Raw genomic sequence first — 20860 nt, 5'->3', positions numbered from 1 at the left:
GTACCAACAGCCTACTAGGCAGCATGCAAGGCAACAGAGATAATGCGACCCTAACTAATATAAAAAAAATACCTACAATAAAAAAAGCATTTAAATGGACGACACAGTTCTCAAAAAGAAAAGGTTGAATTTTAAAGGAGTCAAAATATGCAATTCAAACGCAAAAGTGATGTGGTTTGATAGTTTATTTATATTTTCAGATTACAAAATATAAAAATCCCAAATAGTTCGTAGGTGGCGAGTGGGTATTTCTTTGGAGAAGAATTTAAAATCAGTATTAGGTTTGGTTTCATTTTCATTAGACCTGGTAATGTTGCCGCTCTCACGAAAGTCGACCTTACAAACTAATCTTTACTATTTTTTACCCTCGAAGAGTTATCAAGATAATAAAATGTTTAAACATTAAGTACCATGCATTGCCCTTCTGAGAAATGGAGGGCGACCTCAGCTCAGTTGAGATTCGGTCACTGACACAGAGTTCTACAGCAGGCAAAATAACACACTAAGGGGCATATGCATCAACATTAGCATTTGCGATTCCTTATTAGCGAAAAATAAGGAATCGCTAATAAGGAATAGCAAAAGGCTATGCATGTAGGAATCGCTATTCAAATAGCGATTCCTTAACATTCCTTATTACCGAATCGGTAATACCGAATCGGTAATAAGGAATACCTACCCATTCATTCCTATGGGCTTGGAGGCCCATAGGAATGAATGTAAAGCCATTCTGTATTAGCGATTCGGTATTACCGAATCGCTAATAGCTGGAGCACTTTCAAGGGTGCCAGGGTGTCAAAAGGACACCCTGTTGCACCCCTGAAAATGATATGTGCACATATGTTGCACACACACATGCTCTAAGGGCATGTGTGTGCGCAACATGACACTTTGAAAAATGCACAAAAGTGCATTTTTCAAAGTATTTTGCAAATTACCATGCAGTTCATCTTCATGGTAATTTGCTCCCCTTATTAGCGAAATCGCTAATTTTTTAACTTTGATGCATTGCATTTAAGGAATCTCACTTTGGGATTCCTTACATGCAATCGCTATTTAAGGAATCGGTATTTAAGGAATCCCTATTTAAAGAATCGCTATTTAAGGATTCCTTAAATACCGATTTCTGCTTTTGGGTTGATGCATTGGGATTGGGTATTTTTTACTTAATACCGGGAGCTAATAAGGAATCGGTATTTTACCGACTGGATTTTGGCTTGATGCATAAGGGTGTATGTTCTTCACAGGCAGAGCTTCTGCAGCGGCTTTAGGGCAGGAGCAAAGTAGACCAAATGCTAGGTGGACATGAATAATGATTTACTTTTCCCCAGTGGATATTCAGAGAAGTGCTTTACACCAGTTCAGGGAGTGAGTTTGAGGGGTGGAGATGCCATACCACTCATATGTTGGCCCGGTGATACTGTCAACAAGCTGTGTAAGTGTAAATGTTATGTTACATAAATGTCATTTAATACTACAGATTTCTAAGCATTTCCGATATAAGAGCGGGAGCGCGTGCTTAAGCACATGTTGGTAAATTAATTTGCCTAGGATCAAACAGTATGTTAAAGTTGGGAAGCACGTTTTTTCTACTCGGGCGATGAACGTATTTACTACACCACACCAGCATTCTTTCCACTCACACAATTTTACAAAACAGTAAACAATACATGTTCATAAAGAAATATATCTTCAAACTCACTCAGAAAAGGTGGTCCTACAGAAAAGGCAGCCCTGTTGGTTGTCTCCCAGGAACAGATAAGAAACGGCCTAGCAGATTCGGAATTCGTTAATCCACAGCAGAAACTCAAAACTGATGTGTTCAAAAGCAACCAAACCAAGTAAGTAGAACAGCATAATATTGTTTATTTAAAGTTCGTTTTTTCACCACAAATGCTGGCACTGGGGAGGTAAGTGAACTGAAAGTGATTCAAGTTTCTCATTTGGCCACCACAACACAGCACCGCGACCCGGGCCCTGGGGGCCTAACCTTCATCTTCCTCTCTGCGTCCGCCCCCTCAACCGCAGCCTTTATTTAACGTTACTTGGCAGCCCGAAAAGTGATTCTGAAGCAATCAAGTTGATTTGTGCAAGACTAGTTAACGTGGAAAAATTGATGTGACTGGCGTTGCGGTGTACACCCGGTTGCCACTTTATTTAGACTTTTGTCCAGCCTGCTTTTGGAGATCCTGTGGATGTGCACAAAGGTGTGGGCCAGAGATTACGGTGTCAATTCTATTGTGAATTGGTAAACGAACTTGGAAAAACAGTTTTGAGAGGCTAGCACTCTGCCTGTCGTGAGCTTAATTTCCTCATACCGTGAGGGCAGCGCATAGGGGCAGCACGAACTCTCAGAGACTTGGTGTTGCCATTTAAAAATAATGTTACTAGCTGTAGTGGTGTGCACTTCAAATTTCAAAGGTGGCGTTTCAAATTCTGACATTCCAGCCTCCCTGGCTGTTGCTGTGCAGCCACGAGCAGAGTGAAGCAAGCTGCAGTAGTGGAAATCCCTAGGGCCCGATTCACAGAACTAACTTAAGACAAAATCCTAAACTTACTACCATTTTGGTATTCACAGAAGGCACTTACTCATTTTGGTATTCACAGAAGGCACTTACTCATTTCGGTATTCACAGAAGTTAGGAGTCCTAACTTTAGGACTCCTAAATGCCTTCTGTGAATACCGAAAGTCTTAAAATTAGAATTTTTCTCAGTTTAGTAGTAGTATAGTTAGGACTCCTAACTTTAGGACTCCTAAATCCCTTCTGTGAATACCGAAAGTCTTAAAATTAGGATTTTTCTCAATTTAGTAGTAGTAAAGTTAGGACTCCTAGCTTTAGGACTCCTAAATGCCTTCTGTGAATACCGAAAGCCTTAAAATTAGGATTTTTCTCAGTTTAGTAGTAGTATAGTTAGGACTCCTAACTTTACGACTCCTAAATGCCTTCTGTGAATACCGAAAGTCTTAAAATTAGGATTTTTCTCAATTTAGTAGTAGTAAAGTTAGGACTCCTAACTTTAGGACTCCTAAATGCCTTCTGTGAATACCGAAAGCCTTAAAATTAGGATTTTTCTCAGTTTAGTAGTAGTAAAGTTAGGAGTCCTAACTTTAGGACTCCTAAACTGAGAAAAATCCTAATTTTAAGACTTTCGGTATTCACAGAAGGCATTTAGGAGTCCTAAAGTTAGGACTCCTAACTTCTGTGAATACCAAAGTGAGTAAGTGTCTTCTTTGAATACCAAAATGAGTAAGTGCCTTCTGTGAATACAAAAATGGTAGTAAGTTTAGGATTTTGTCTTAAGTTAGTTCTGTGAATCGGGCACTTAGTAAACGGGCTTATATAACTTTAAAAAAAAGCCCGCCTGGGCCTTACCTGGGCTGGTGAACTGCCGACTCCGGAGTTTACCTTAGTCCAGTCCAGTCGTACTCCAGACAGCTACCTGGGGGACTAGCTGCTGCCAGCAGTATGCACGGCAGTAATGTCTGTCTCTGGACTTGAGTCGGAGTCTGCTCTAAATGAAGTCAAGTCCGTCTTGCTGGAGTCAAATGATGACGCCGCTGTCAGTAAGTTCCACCACAGTGGGGAGTGCAGACTTACGGCAGGAAGCAGTCTGATGTCAAGTCTGCGCAGACTTGATTCCTGCCATCCCCCTTTCCCACTCGTCACAGGGTGGATCTCACCATGCCCTGAAATGAGTTGTGAAAGGGTGGGGTAAAAAGCTCTCCACTCTCTGATTGACGTGGAGGGTTAGTGATCCCGGGCTTGTTTTTAAAACGCCCGGGGCTAACTCTACCTCTACGCCATCAGGGGGTCAAGACTGCACCTTGCAGCTAGGTTTTTGCCCAGCTGATGATAGGTTCTCAGCCGGCAAACACTTAGGCTTCTTTGGGACCGCCCCAGGAGCATGCAGAGAGTCAGTCAAGTTACGTGACATGCATCTAAACTCCAAATGGCCACTGTCACGGCGGCGGCATCGGTGAGTGGGGCAGACAGTGCCCTATCTTCACTTCTATTAAACGACTACAAAAAATGGGTATTTTTTTAATGAAATAAAATATGAGCACTTTTGGTTCAATGTAACAGGATCAAAGCCCCGACGCCCATAGGGAGAAACCTACGACTTCTGTGGTGTTACAAGTAGTGAAATTCCGTAGTTCCCAGGTCATTCTGTTGTTGAATTCTACTTTCTTGGTTGCTGTCGTCAAATGGCACACGCTGCAATTACTGCAAGGATAGTGTCCTCCTGGTAATGGTTTTAGCACCCTTTCTGGTCCATCTGAGTTCCCAGTGTCTTTAGGGTGTGTGTTGACAAAATGATTTCTCAGGTTTTTGCCTTTTTTGTGGCTAAACATGGGTTTTGGTATGTCTAAATCACCACTATTAAGTGTACACCAATGTTTATTCACTATTTTGGTCACTTTGTTAGATGCAATGTTAAAAGTGGTTATGCATATCGGTCTTTTTCCTTTTTGTTGGTTGTCGTGCTTCTAGGAGAGCTTCTCTGTGGTTGTTCAAGGCTCTCTTTTTGGCTTTTGAAACTAGCTGCTTAGGGTAGTTTCTTGCTATTAGTTTCTCAGAAAGGTCCTTCGCTTGTGTATTGTAGTCTTCACTTTCAGTACAATTACGTCTCAAACGCAAGAATTGTCCGAAGGGAAGATTCTCTTTCAGTTGTTTTTGGTGGAAGCTGTCGTAGATTAGGAGACAGTTTCTGGCTGTAGGTTTGAAATGAGTGGTGGTTGTTAAAATACCATTGTTGGCTATGATATTCAGATCTAGGAAGACCAATTGGGATCTGCTCATAGTAAAGGTGAATTTTAGAAATGGATCTTGAAAGTTCAGCCAGTTAAAGAAGTCTGTTGCTTCCGCTTCATTGCCTTCCCAGATCAGAAGCACATCGTCGATGTAGCGTTTCCATAGTTGGAGATGTTTGATATGTGGATTTGAGTTGTGCAATATTTTTTGTTTTTCTAGGTAATTGACATAGAGTCCTGCTACACTCGGCGCAAATGTGCTCCCCATGCTGGTACCATGCTGTTGGCGGAACAGTGTATCTTCAAACTTGAAGTAATTCTCAGTTAGGGCCAGCCGGCAACATTTGAGAACTACATGTCTTAGTGTGTGGTACTGCCTTGATTCTTAGAATAGTATTTCTTCAAGAATCTCTAATGTTTCTTTATGTGGCAGACTGGTATATAGGCTTTCCATGTCTAAGTCAATTAGAATACTTGTTGTAGGGTCAAAGGGTAGGTCTTGGAGAAGACAAAGGACAGCTTTTGTGTCCTGCAGGTACGTGCTGGTACCTTGTACTAATGGCCGCAGGAAAGCGTCTGCAAATCTAGAAAGGGGTTCTAGTATTGAGCCTATCCCCAATACTATTGGTTTTCCTGGAGGGCTTTCCATAGATTTTTGGATTTTGGGGATGGTGTAGAAATATGGGGTAGTGAGGTTGGTATGGTCCAGAAAATCCGCTTCGTTCTTGGTGATCCAGTTGTTGGCTATTGATTCCTCTACCAGGTATGTGATTTCAATGCGTAACCGTTCTGTTGGGTCTTCTTGTATCTTGATGTAATTTCTTTCGTCGCCCAATAGTTGTAGGCAGACTCTGCGGTATGCTGTGGTGTTTTGTAGCACTATGGCTCCTCCCTTGTCTGATGGTTTTATCGTTACTTCTTTGTTGTTCGCCAGTAGTTGTATCGCCTCTTTTTCCTTTCTGGTTGTGTTATGAAACACTCTTATGGTTCTTGGGTGGATTTCAGATACCTCCTTCACGACTGCTTTCTCAAAAGCAAGTAGTTCCACTGGAAGACTTGTCGCTGGTGGGGTGAAATAGGATTTTTGTGTAAGCCCGTGTCACTTGGTTGCGTGGTGTCAAGTGGTTTGTCCTTGAAAAAGACTTGCAATTTTATTTTGCGGATGAACTCGTTGAGTTCGCAACAGAGTCTGAATTTGTCCATGTTAGGTGTCGGTACGAAACCAAGTCCCTTCTCTAGGACGGATTGTTGTGCAGGGGGTCAGAATAATGTCTGATAGATTCACTATTAGACTGGTTGGTTGCTGCCGGATGGGAGGTTCGGTGGGCCCATGCTTCTGGTGTGGCTCCTCGAGGTTTCCAGGGGTTGTGCCCACTGTACTTGTTGGTTTTTTCTGGTTTTTCCTCTTTGGGGTCCCTTGCCCTGTCCTAAAAAAGAATGGGTAGGTTGTTCTTGTGGTTGTGCCTAGTCCCAATAGGCGTGTGGTTGCTGTTGATATGCTTGTTGGTGAAATGGCGGTTGGCCATAGAAAAATGGATGTGGCCATCCAAAGTTGTGTGCCCCTTGGTTTCTTGACCGCCCTCCTTGGGGTCGTCTGGTTCTGTTTCTATAGTTGTGATTGTAGCCAGTATCCAAATGATCCGAGCCTGTGTCTGATCCATCTCTGTCGGTGTTATAACCAGGATTCCTTCCCGATGGTACATAGTCATCCTTGGTGTATGGGTAGACTTTCTCATGTGAAAATGATTTTTGGTCTTTCTTAAGGGCCATTGGCACGTAACCGGGCAGCAATCTTGTGAAGTTTCGCGCTCCAGTCATCACAGTATGACTGAGCGGAAACACTTCCTTTTAACCCAGCTCCCGGATGATAAACGCCAATATGCCGTCTCGAGGGAAGGATACTAGGTCTACTGACCGAGAGGAAAGACATCCAAGTAAGTGAATTTCCATTGCAGGCAACACACGATAACCGAGCGTTTTGCGGGAACCTTCCCTCAGCGCTCACAGTTACTTTCTCTTTCCCGACAAGGACTTCCATTGAAAAGCGGCAACTAACTTTGTTTTTCTTCCAATTTTCAGAGTTCCAGTCGGAACCCTCTCACCCCTTAAAAGACCATGAGGCACATTGTTGCTTCTAATACAGTATGTCATTTATGTTATATGTTTTGTCAATTTTCTGTTTTGTCCACGGCTCAGTCACCAGGTGCATTTTTAACTTTTAATTTCTCTAATAACACTCGTACTACAGCGCCTAAGCTCCATTATGATTTTCGGCAAGCATGTTTTTTTCGCAGCTCTGTATGGCGAAAACACACGATGGCAGAGTCCTAGCACGCATCTAAAGGAACATTTGGGTATTACGCCGAATTTCTACCGACCCCTAAGAGGGGGGCTGTGTCCCTTAAACTATGTTCTCATTTTTTTTACAGATACCACGTGACTATTAAGTACCATACAACGTGACAAATTTGTATCGTGTGTATTACTAACGCCTGCTTATTTTCTCAGCGTATTTATTTAGTTTTTTATCACATCTCACTGTAGGTCACTTTGGAGTGGTACAAACAGGGTGGGACCCTGTGTTGTCCTGAAGAAGAGCTCTGGGGAAGCTCGAAACATGTTGACGTCTGCTAGGGACTCCTAACGCATTTGGATAGGCCCACTAGAGACTCACCCCGGTTTTAATAGACCAACTAGGAGCCCGAATAAAGTTTTTTCTGCCCACTAGTTAGGTACTTTTTAATACACTCCACTCCACCACACCACTGCACATAGCTCCTCATGGCTAGTGCTCCTACATCTCATCGCAAGTCATAGCACGCCTCAACCCGCAGCGTGTTGAGATGGCCCCTATGATGAAGCATGTCACCGTGGTGAAACCATGGTGAGTGAGGGGACTCAAGAAAGGAAAGCTTTCCTTCCTTAAGATTTTCGAGCTCCAACTGAGTGAAAATCCAAATCCCGGCTAGGTCCCTATCCGGTCATACCGGATTTGTGGGTCCATAGTACTGCCATTCGGGGGGCACTGACAGTGCACTTCCTGACACCTTCTTTGCCTCTGCGCCCAGGTCTATAATACAGTGCGGTTGAAGTGGCAAAGGGATTCCCTCATTTTCATGAGGCCACGCCCCCTCTGCAAATGAAGGAACCCCTTCTGGTGATAGCACCGGCCCCATATGTGTGCCAGCTCTATCAGTATTACAGAAGCCATTGCACAAGCGTCTGTGGCCCCTTCGGTAATACCAAAATTGCCCTGGGCGCGTACAGTGTGTGCTAACGCTCGTTGCGCCCCCTGGCCATTTCTGAAATACAGCCCCAGTAGTCTTATTTACTATTGTAAATCCAGTTCTGGAATATTTTGTGGACAGTGATAAATTCCCCAATTATTTTAAGGAAGGGTTAAAAAGTAATCATTGTGAATTAGAAAAAGTGCTGCCCTGAGGGTGCAACCCAGGACTAAAAACTAGGAATACCATTGGAAGCTCGATCTGGAATCGATGAAACTTTCACCTGTGACTTGCTGTTTTCAGACCAGTGCGTGTAAAAGTTGGCATTTTAAGGAGTTCACATTTACGAACTAAATGTAAAGTGTCTTAAAACGTTACAAGGTATCGAAAATGGGTTGCTATACCGACAACACTGTACCACATAGAGAAAAGTGTCTGCTTCATAGAATGTTGTTGTAATATGCACTGATGTATTATTATTAATGTTAACAGCTAAAGTGCTTAAATAGACATAAGGTCCTGATACAAATGATTGCTTGTGCTTTGGTTCGGGACATGTCATGACTTTAGGGATAAATTGCATATTTTGAGACACGGCCAAGTCTAGTTTGCTTCTGGTTGTTCCCTTGCTGTCATAAGACAGACAGTCTAATATAGAATGGAATGCAACCCAGAGAAATTCCCAGGAATATTTGCTTAATTCTTTAATTTCCATCCACTAGTTTTGTGATGCCCATGCTTACTTCCCAAGCCTAAGAAATGGGTGACCAATGATAGAGAAGTATGCACACCCGAGAAAGATGAAACCTAACCAGGGCACACTTGCCACTGTATGTATACACCCTAAGCACATCCCTAAAACGTATTCTCTTCCTGAAATATAGGCAAAGCTGCAACTTGCGGATGCTCACAGGATCGAAATACCTGAACAGCCTCATACACTTTCCCCAATCCATCAGACACCTACGCTCAGCCTTACACTCACTCTTACAAACGCCCGCATTCACAAAAGCGAAACTGGAGGTCCTCATTCTCCCACATTGCACCAAATACATGGAGCAACCTCCCTCAACAAATCAGAGCTACCTCCTTACTTATTGAGTTCTGCAAGAAGCTGAAGACTTGGCTCGTCATATATGCACCTTGGGGACCACATACCTACACACATTGTCCAAGCACCTGGATACCCTCTGGGTGATTAGTAAACTATACAAATCAACATAAAATAGCATAAAATAATATATATGCATGCACACTGGAGACTGCCCAATTTATGGCTTCAGAAATTCCAGTGAACAACGGTCAAAACCCCATGACATCTGACCTAAAGAAAGAGGATAATGTGGATGACTTTCCTTGGTGTGTCCCCGTCACCGCCATTCACATGGAATCTGGTCTTCTCTGTTTGCAGCTTATGGTAGGACAGAGATTGAGACAAGTAGTCCTTCATTTATGTTTACATACTGAAGCCAGGAACATGAGGAGATTCCAACACAAGAAGAAGAGGATGGGCCTTTTAAATCAGGCGTCTCAGCCCACCCCCTCGAAGCGTATATAAGAGGTCCACACGACTCTGGGAGGAGATATACGGCACAGGATGGACGAAGATGGCAGAGAGGAAAAAAAGCGAAATCCAGAGACGCCATAAGGAGAGGCATCTTTACCGAGCCCAAGATGAGTGAAATCCCCGATGAGAGCAGAAGAACGCCGGGGGGCCACCATGAAGACTAGACGCCCTGCCATGCTCCTGTAGGAGCGTGGCTAGCCCAGGAACCTGCTCGGTTGCTGGTAAGGTCTGGAAGATGTAGGGTGGAGGGCAGAATGAAGGAGGTGGCCGGGTCACGCCGACTCTCCTCTTATAACAGTTGATAAATAAAGAAAAAGAAGTTACGTTCAGCAGTTTGAAAAAGAAAATACATATCGTTTATTCTAAATATATTCCCCCCTGTAGAAAAGAGGACACACCTCTTGTCCACTTGCCTAAAAGTTCACTAAATTCTTCTTAAGTAATACTTAGCAACATTTTTATGGCGCAAAGTCTGTTTGTTTGAATCTGAGAAACCTCCTACACTTGGTTACAGGATAGGAAAATAAACATAAGACGGGTGTCTTCCCTCACAAAACCTTCCCCAAATAAACACAGAACATTTACCTGTGGCAATATCTTTTTTTATTTTGAAGGTGCCACTTTAGCAGGACACAGCTGTGCGCCTGTTGTGCATTAATCTCAGAATTACTCTGACAGCAAGGTGCAGAAACCGAGAGGTCATCACTGCTCACTGTTTCAGAGCTGTGTTGTCTGCCAGGTATGCAATAAATAGAAGAAATTTGGAGTTGCATGCATGTGTTTTAGAAAATGTAGTCCAATGAAAACAGTAGCGCAGGTGTGCTCTGAGTGAACGTACACCTTCCTAAGGAGGCCCCTGGTGTATGTAACAGTGGTTTCCTCAAATTGCAATTTCTATATTCGCATTCACAAATAGGAAATTGCTATTTAGGAAATCGCAAAACAGCGATTTCCTAATAAGAAATCGCACAGGAGGGAAAGTCTCATTTTGGATGCAGACTGATGATGTCAGACGAGGAAGTTTACAAATACAGGGTGTGGCCACAACCCTGAATCCTAACAAGCTGCTAAAAGGAAGGAGTGCTCCTGGCTCACTACCTGAGGTGGTTTTGGGGAATTCTTGCAAGGAAGATGGAAACATTGATTCTGGCAGCAGAAAGAGGAAGGTCAAATTTTCTGAGAAATAGTTGGAGCTTCTAACAGAAGGGTGTGTGGCACACATGGACCAGCTCTTTCAAAAGGCATCATTTACTGTTCCAAAATCCCAGGAGACCAAGATATGTTACAGCATCCTGGAGAAGGTGATCTCCCTCGGTGTGATCCAGAGGACCATACCTAAGATCAGGAAACGCTAGTATGATCTGAGATCCCAGACAAATAAAAAGGAGACTGTTAGTCCTGGCACAATTGGCGTGAGTCTCCCTTCCTTTTTTTGCTGTTGCCTCTGATGTTTTTGCTGGTTTTAGATGCTTTGGGCACTGTGCCACTGCTATTAAGTGCCACAGTGCAAGTGCTCCCTACGTTAAATTGATTTATGGATTAGTGACTCCATGATTGGCTTATTTGGTTTACCTGTCAGACCCTAGTCCAGGGCACTGCGTGTGCCCAGATCGGGCAGGGTTCCATGGTGTACTTGGGACACCAGGTTAGGAGCGGCCAGGTGGCGCCCCTACAGACCAAGATTGAGACCATTCTGGCTTGGGAACCCCCCAAGACCCAGACAGAGGTGAGAGCCTTTTTAGGACTCACTGGCCATTACAGGAGGTTTGTCAAGGGGTATGGCAGCATTGTTGCACCCTTGACAGAACTGACTTTCAGGAAGCAGCCCAAGAAAGTGAACTGGACTGACACCTGTCAAAAAGCTTTTGATGCCCTGAAGACTGCCATGTGCATGGCGCCCGTGCTCCTGGCACCCAACTTCTCAAAAGAGCTTATTGTTCAAACAGACGCTTCAGAGCATGGTGTGGGGGCTGTTCTGTCACAGATGAATGAGAAAGGCCTAGACCAACCTGTAGCCTTCATTAGTAGGAGGTTATTTCCGCGGGAACAGAGGTGGAGTGCGATTGAGCATGAGACATTAGCTGTGGTCTGGGCACTGAAGAAGTTGAGACCATACTTGTTTGGGACTCAACTCCGGATTCAGACAGACCACAGGCCCCTCAGATGGTTGATGCAAATGAGCGGTGAGAATCCGAAGCTGTTGAGGTGGTCCATTTCCCACAGGAGATGGACTTCACGGTGGAACACCGCCCTGGTACAGAACACGCCAATGCTGATGGGTTGTCCAGATTTTTCCACCTTAGTGATGAAAACTCCCAAGAGGTAGGGTAGTTCTCCCCACATTTCAGCTGGAGGGAACACGTATTAGACCTGGTACCACTGGCGTGGGTCGCCTTTCCATTTTTTGCTGTTGCCTCTGATGTTTTTGCTGGTTTTAGATGCTTTGGGTACTGTGCCACTGCTATTCAGTGCAACAGTGCAAGTGCTCCCTATGTTAAATTGATGTATGGATTAGTGACTTCATGGTTGGCTTATTTGGTGTAACTGCCAGACCCTAGTCCAGTGCACTGTGTGTGCCCAGGGCGTGTAAATCAAATGCTGCTGGTGGGCTTGCAGCACTGATTGTGCCACCCACTGGAGCAGATTGTAAAGTGTGTCTCAGGCCTGTCATTGCAAAGCCTGTGTGCAGTCTGGTACTGCCATGTTGACTTGGCAAGTGCACCCACTTGCCAGTCCCTAGACCTTCCCTTTTCTACATGTTAGCCACCCCTAAGGTAGGCCCAAGGGCAGAGTGCATTGTATGTAAAAGGTAGGACATGCCCTGATGTGTGTGGCATGTCTGATTGTGAATTCCAGCCATTTTCATTTTTCACTATTGCAAGACTACCTGTCCCCATAGGCCAGAGTGGGCAGTTTGATTATAACACCTTATAATCCTAACTGACCCAGGGAACATGGTAGAAATTTGAGTTTAGTATGCCTGAACTCAGAATGATAAAATACATCTTTTAGTGAAGTTGGTTTTACCATTCTGTGTTTGAAAATACCACTTTTAGAAAGTAGGTATTTTCTTGCCTAACTATCTAAGCCTGCCTCTGCCAGGTTGTGTATTCTCTGTCGTGTTTCTGAGTGACAGGGGTTGGGGGCTCCAGGAGACAGGGTGAGTCAGCACAAGGCTGAATAGACCTATCTGCATGAGGAGTGGTGGGAGGAGTAGCACCTAGGCCTGCATAGGGCTGTGCCTGCCTTCCACAATGCTGGCTCCACCTCCTGTGGTGCGTCTGATGACCCTGGCCCACACTGTCAAAGGAAAGAAGGAGTCCTGTACGCAAAGTGCTCCAGGACTGCACAGAACTGGTTTGGACTAAGTACAGACACTCTCTGCCTTCAGAGACAAAGGATTTTGGTGTATAAAAGGGAGGACCCAGATACCAGAACTTTAGATCACTTCTGGGAATCAAGACAAACCTTTGCTGAGGAGAAGAACCAGGAAGCTGAAGGAGGAGACTACTCGGGGGTTGGCCTGCAGTGGTTACTTCATTGCCAAAGAAAGGAGAAGAGGACTGAGTGTGCTTTTCATCAACTTGAAGAAGAATCTCCAAGGGCTTGAACTTGAGCTTGCCTCATGCCTGAAGTCTCAGGGATACAAGACTTCACCAACCAGCTCCCCTTGAACTCCCTTGCTGGGAATTGAAGTGCCTGCTGTTGTGCTGGGCCTTATGAGAGACTGCGTGTCACTGGGAGCTGGAAGCGCGACTCAACGTGTCGCCGCCGCAGCAGTTGCCGTCGCATTGCCAAGGAAGCATGCTGACGCTGCCGCCATTGCATCACCGAAGCACGTCGCATCACCGGAGAAGCGTACAGCCACGGTCGACGTCGCATCACCGGAGAAGCGTGTCGCAGGGCCTGTCGCGGCTCAGAAGATCATCGAGTTGCGGCACGGCCGTCGGGCATGCACGCATTGCATCAACGTTGTTGCATGGTAACCAAGACGCCATTTTGTCGCATCCCAACCGGAGAGGAGTATCGCATCGAGGCGCCATCCTGTCGCATCATATCGGAGAGCAGTAAGAAACCGACGCATCACCTCCCCACACAGTAAGGGAGCGAGCATCAACTCCCCTGCGCAGCAGTAAGGATCCGACGCATCCGCTCCCCTGAGTGACAGGAACCGATGCATCACCTTCCGTGCGACCCTTTTGTTTGTTCTGCGTCACACACCCAAGGTATTTTGAGAGTAAAGTGTCGCATTTACAATCTTAAGAGAACTGAGCTATTTCCTACCATTTTAAAGTGTATTTTTGAGTACAGTATTGTGGATTTTTCGGCATTGGTCTTGTGTTAAGTCGATATAAAAATACTTATTTTTATAATACAACCTGTGTGGTGTCCATCTGTCGTGTTGTCACTATATTACTGTATGTGTTCACAAATGCTTTACACACTGACTCTGAGATAAGCCTGCCTGCTCGTGCCAAGCTACCAAGGGAGTGAGCAGGGGTTATTTTAGGAGTGTAGCTCCTTACCCTGACTGGACGCATGGGTCCCTATTTGGTCAAAGGTACCTACCTCTGTCAACTAGAGACCCCCAAATCTAACAGAGACCAGCAGGATGGCTGTGGGTCGTGGCACAGGAGGTGGACCCTCCAAACAACCTTTTCCCACTCTCATGGAGACACACATCAAGGGATACTGGAACCAGAAAGTGTAGTGGGAGTGTCAGTCCACCACGACCCCTGACTGCCCCCATCCCACGCTGCTCTTAAAACCCTGCACCTTTACTAACCCCACCCTTCGTGCTGCCTCTACCCATTCCTCTCCCCCTGCCTTAAGGCCTAAAACCCTGCTCCTTTACTTACGCTACTACTCCGTCCCCCGCGCTGTCCCTTAAAGTGCCCCACCCCTTCCACTGCCCTGAAATCTACCCCAAATACCCATTCCCCTCCCACTGCCCTAAAGCCTAAAACCCTGTCCCTTTATTTACAATCCCCATCCCCGCGCTATCCCTTAAACTACCCCAACCACTTCCACAGCCCCTTTACTTCCACTACCCCGCCCTCCACGCTCTCTTTAACACCTCAACCACTTCCACTGACTGAAATCTACCCCGGCCCCAGCCCCAGCTCTATAAACTACCTTGACTACCCATTCCTCTCCCACTGCCCTAAAGCTTAAAACCCTGCACCTTTACTTACACTACCCAACCCCCACAACCCCTGTGCTGTCCCTTAAACTACAACAACTCCTTCCACTGCCCTGAAACCTACCCTGACCCCCCCAGCCCCACTCACCTCACCGTCTTCCTGCTTCCATCTTCACTATCTTCCGCCCCTGAAGCAGCTAGACCGTGCACTGCCTTAACCATGCATATGCGTGGTTTAGGCATATGTGTGGTTAAGGCAAGTGTGGTTGCTCTTGCGTAGTCGGAACACCCGTGTTCCGACTGTTTGCAGCCATAAATACATGATGCACAATTACAATGTAGTGAACAGACATTAGCCATTTATTTACACTAGCTATATTCATGCATTTCCACAGATAACACCCAGGACTTGTCAGAGACAATTGAGTCTGAAGATGCTACTGACATACATGTGGAACTGCAGAACACCACTTTACCAAGTCCTATGCCCATCACTCCAACTGCTAGGAGAGCAACTGTTGCACCTTTACCAGACTATGCTGAAGGTGATGAGGGACAATCCCAAATCAGGCACACAAAAACATCTGTTGGACGGACACACGGAGAGGCCAACCAGCAACAGTCCACAATGAGAAGGGGTCAGACGACATGGCAGAGAGTTCTCCTGTGTTTGGTAGCCTGGAGAAGTCCATCATCTCTGAACAATGTCTCCAAACGAAGCAAATCAGGACTGTTAATAGGTATCTGTTATAAATGTCAAACTCGATGCAGCAATTGCAGAAAGGGCAAGACCGGTGGATCGCTGCCATGGAGAAGGAGCACTGTGTACAGAGACAGAAGCACAGGCAGTACCTGGCACATTTAATGCTTCACTCATAAACCAATTGGCAGTAGCCACAACTCTAGCAACGAGAATGTAAACATACAGACTGACATGGGGCACTGCAGTCAGGATGTTGCACGTGAGCTAGTTCAAGTGACCACAGCCCTTGAAAATATACAGACTCCCAAGAGTCTGCCCCAACCTGAGAGCGAAGAGGGCTCCAGCCATAGTGACACATCTATGCAGGAGGCATGCAGTACCAGGCGTACATGCTGAAACACTTCTGGGTCTGACATGTCCACACTTCCACAGAACAGTGTTGCTGATAAGGGACCCAACCCCAGAGGTGAGGAGAAATGTATCCACTGAACACTCATGGTCATGAGTCTACTGTAATTACATACATTTTTGCCTAGTTGATACAATGTTACATCCACAATGGATACTGTTGATTTAGGAGAGATACATTATTGTCGCAACCTGAATAAAAGGTAATCTTTCAGTAATGCACAATGCATTACCATCATGTGTGATGCCCATTTCTTAGTTGCTGAAATCTCTCTTACCTCAAAAGTAGTTGGTGATCTCTGTGCGTCGTGCACAACCCTCTGCAGCATGGGTCCAGTCCTGCTGCAAATGTAGTGGTCGTAATTCATCATCTGAGTCAGATTCGTCCTCAATGGTGATGTTGTGCAGTTCCTTCCTCATGGTGATACTGTGTAGTATGGCACATGTGGTGATGATCTTACAGCACATCGCAGGACTGCACAGTAGTGCTCTACCGGTCTTGTGAGACAGCGTAACCTGGACTTCAGTATCCCAAAGGTCCTCTCAAAAATGAGGTGCGTTGTCCTGTGTGCCCTTCTTGTCCTTGGAGTCAGGTGTGGTGTGATTATCAAGGGACCCAAGGCATATGCACTGTCTACTTAGGTGCATGAGAAGGAAAACCATTCGGTCACACAATACAGACAGTTCTGCCAACTTTATTAATTGATTCAGCAAATCTCTTACCTAGTAAAAAAAGTAGCCAAATTCGCCCTGTGACAATGGGTTTTGTATTCCACTGTGGCGGAACATGAAGGAGTCATGGAACTGGCCATTAGGTCTGTTATGATACAGGAGACATCACACACTACCTGCACATTGAGTGAATGTGAGCATTTCCTGTTTCTGTAGATGAATTCACTAACTGACGGGGGACATATGGCAATATCTGTGCCATCAACACAGCTAATGACATTAGAGAACTGTGCTACTCGGTAGAACATTAATTTGGTCTGTTGCAATAATTGGGAAGTATTTGGGAAATATATGCATTTGCTAACCATGATGTCAAAAACCTGTGAAAGAACCTGGAAAAGGCACTTTGAGACACACATCCAGCCACTTCTATGACTCCCTTATAACTGCCAGTGGCTGAGAGGTGTAGGCAACACAATAACTTTACATTTGGTGGGATTGCATTGCTCCTGTGTGTTGGGGTCTGCAGCTGAGGTTGTAATTCAGAAATTAGGTCCAGGATTATCTCACTACTGAGCCTGAACTTCTAAAAAATCTCCTCCTATTCACAATTAAGAAATCCTTTGTACATGCAGTTAGCGGTTCACTGTTTGGAAATCTCTATAAGCGATTTCCTATTTAGAGATTTCTAGATAGAAATAGTATTTAGCACCATTGCAAATGTCTTTTGTACATACCAAAATGGCTGTTTGCATTTCATAACAGCCCAAAATTGTGATTCACATCATTAGGAAATGCAAAATACCATCGCACATATGGCCCAGAGTGAATTATTGTTGAACAATTTCAGAAAAAGTGTGAGGGGTCAGTGACTTCTACTTCTCAGCCGAAACCTCTGCTGAAACAAATGTTCTATTGGATAGCCCTACAAACATTAAGCAGAGCAATTCCTAGCACTGACATTATTGGGACAGTTGCAAAATGTTATGGGGCAGCCCTGTATTCTTGAGAACCTGGGCAAAACAATGATACAAAAAAACAATGGAGGAAGTGTAAGTCTAGACTTCCTTGGCTAATTAGATATGCATATCAAATGATTTGAGAAAATACAGTTATATTTATTCAGTGTATAGTCATTTCATTAGTATGAGACCGCATTGCACAAAGGTGTTCCAACAAAAAGGCGAAAGTGAGTAGTGACACAAGTAAAAGAATGAGCATTGGTGCCATATACAAAGCATATGCACAATACTAGGAGTTGACACAAATGTATATTTTCAGTAACATGACTAAGAGTACAGTGTGTAAATTACCATCATTGATATCAGTCGACTTGTGTAGTTGTCGATGTTTTGTCTAGGGCTGGGCGTAGTTCGCGTAGTGCCACTACGCAGAATTTTGGAAAAAATGTGGAAAACAAGCGCACGTTCTGAGGGTCAGTGTGCCCGGAACAGGGGTCCCTTGTGCCTGGGCAGGCTCCCCGATCTCCCCGGCCTGGCTGGGTTGAGAAGCAGGGACCGGCCCCGGGGCCTGGGTTTCGGTCAGGGCCTGGGGTTTGGAAGCCTATGTCCTATGGCCTGCCATGTGTCCATCTGCCTGGGACAAGGGTCCCTGGTGTAGAGCCCGGGAGACCTGCAAGTCTCCATGGGTCCCGGGCAGTCCTCCCCGGGCGGCTGGGCCCCAGGAGTACCTGCGGGCCTCCCCATGCCTGGGGCCCAGCGTGGGGTCTCCGAGCACCCGAGCCCTGCAGCCCCGGTGCCCTGCAGCCCCGGAGCCCTGCAGCCCCGGAGCCCTGCAGCCCGAGTCCTGCAGCCCCCGAGCCCTGCAGTCCACGAGCCCTGCAGCCCCAAGCCCTGCAGCCCCGAGCCCTGCAGCCCCGAGCCCTGCAGCCCGAGCCCTGCAAGGGCAGGCGGGAGCCCTCCCGTGAAGGCTCGGGGCAGGCAGATTGGCGTTATTTCGGTCCCGGCCATCTGGTCGCACCACTCCCCTCGGCCATCTGGACACGCACAATGCTTTCCAATGGGGCGACCAGATGGCCGGGCCGGCCTGTAAGTCCCGATGAGGGCTCTTTTGCCTCCCGGATCCCAGCCTGGGCTCCATGAGGTCGGGCACATTCGCACCTAGGTCCCCTGAGCCTTGCGGTACGCACGGGTTCCCAGAAAGAGGGGTAGCCTTCCTCCGGATTACTAGGTGCAGGGTATGCTGGGACACCCCTCCCGGGCTGGCTGTTCTCTGCCGGGAACCAGATGGGCTATGCCCGGGCAACACCTCCCTAGGCGTCTGGGGCTCCCTCCTCCGGCCCGCTGCGTGGCAAAGTGCCCGGGACGGGCTCCATGGTTCCCGGGCAGTCATCCCCCGGGCATCCGGGCCCAAGAGCTCCGGTGGTCCTTCCCCGGGCTTGAGTCCTAGCCGGTGTCCCCGAGCCCCTGGGAAGCGGAGCCCCCGAGCCCTGCGTGGGCAGGTGGGGACCCTACCGCGAAGGCTCGGGGTGGGCAGATGGGAGTCCTTTCGGTCCCGGCCATCTAGTCGCACCTCTCCCCTTGGCCATCTGGTCACGCACAATGCTTTCCAATGAGGCGACCAGATGGCTGGGCCGGCCCGGAAGTCCCGATGAGGGCTCTTTTGCCTTCCAGAACCCAGCCAGGGCTCCAGGAGGTCGGGCACGTTCGTGCCTAGGGTCCCCTGAGCCTTGCGGTGTGCACGGGTTCCCACAAAGAGGGGTAGCCTTCCTCCGGATTACTAGGGGCAGGGTATGCCGGGACACCCCGCCTGGACTGGCGGTTCTCTGCTGGGGACCAGATGGGCTAGGCCCGGGCAACACCTCCCTAGGCATCCGGGGCTCCCTCCTCCGGCCCACGGTGTGGCAAAGTGCCCGGGACGGGCTCCACGGGTCCCGGGCAGTCCTCCCCCGGGTGTCCAGGCCTGAGAGCCCTGGTGGTCCTCCCCATGCCTGAGGCCCAGCTGGGGTCCCCGAGCCCCAGGGGAAGCGGCGCCCCCCGAGCCCTGCCTGGGCAAGCAGGAGCCCTACCGCGAAGGCTCGGGCGGGCAGATGGGAGTCCTTTCAGGTCCCGGCCATCTGGTCGCACCATTTCCCTCGGCCATCTGGTCACGCGCAATGCTTTCCAATGGGACGACCAGATTGCCGGGCCGGCCTGGAAGTCCAGACGAGGGCACATTTGCCTCCCGGATCCCAGCCAGGGCTCCAGGAGGTCAGGCTCATTCGCGCGTAGGGTCCCCTCTGTCACTCGGAGCACGTGGGTTACCAGAAAGGGGGGTAGCCTTCCTCCAGATTAGTAGGGGCAGGGTATGCCAGAACACCCCTCCTGGGCTGACGGTTCTTTGCCGGGGACCAGATGGGCTATGAATGGACAACACGTCCCCCCCGTCCGGGGGCTCCCTCCTCCGGCCCACGGCATGGCAAAGTGCCCAGGATGGTCTCCATGGGTCCCGGGCAGTCCTCCCCCTGACGGGCCCGAGAGCTCCAGTGGTCCTCCGCGGAAGCGGAGACCCTGAGCCCTGCTTGGGCAGGCAGGAGCCCTTCCGCGAAGGCTCGGGGCGTGCAGACGGGAGTCCTTTCAGGTCCCGGCCAGCCTGGAAGTTCAGATGAGGGCTCATTTGCCTCCCAGATCCCAGCCAGGGCTCCAGGAGGTCGGGCGCGTTTGCGCCTAAGGTCCCCTCTGTCACTCAGAGCACGAGGGTTACCAGAAAGAGGCGTAGCCTTCCTCCGGATTAGTAGGGGCAGGGTATGCCGGGAACACCCCTCCCGGGCTGGCGGTTCTCTTCCGGGGCCCAGATGGGCTGGGCCCAGAGAACACCTCCTAGGACTCCGGGGTTCCCTGCCCCGGCCCGCAGCTTGGCAAAGTGCCCGGGACGGGCTCCCATGACCCCCGGCAGTCCTCCCCGCCGGGCTTCCAGGCCCTGAGAGCGCCTCGGGGCCTCCCCGTGCCTGAGGCCCAGCTGGGGTCCCCGAGCCCCCCCGGAAGTGGAGCCCCCCCCCGAGCCCTGCGTGGGCAGTCAGGAGCCCTACCACGAAGGCTCGGGGCGGGCAGATGGGAGTCCTTTCGGACCCGGCCATCTGGTCACACCTTTCCCTTTGGCCATCTGGTCGCACACAATGCTTTCCAATAAGGACGACCAGATGGCGGGGCCGGTCTGGAAGTCCCGATGAGGGCTCATTTGCCTCCCCGATTCAAGCCAGGGCTCCAGGAGGTCTGGCGCATTCGCATCTAGGGTCCCCTCCGTCTTGCGGTGTGCACAGGTTACCAGAAAGGGGGGTAAACTTCCTCTGGATTACTAGGGACAGGGTACTCTGGGACCCCTCTCGGTCTAGCGGTTCTCAGCCGGCAGCTGGACGGGCCAGGATGCCGCCCCAGCCCTGGGTCCGTCC

Source organism: Triturus cristatus, chromosome 8 (genome assembly GCF_964204655.1).
Source record: "Triturus cristatus chromosome 8, aTriCri1.1, whole genome shotgun sequence".
NCBI classification, from domain to species: domain Eukaryota; kingdom Metazoa; phylum Chordata; class Amphibia; order Caudata; family Salamandridae; genus Triturus; species Triturus cristatus.
Note: the sequence above shows the minus strand (reverse complement) of the source record.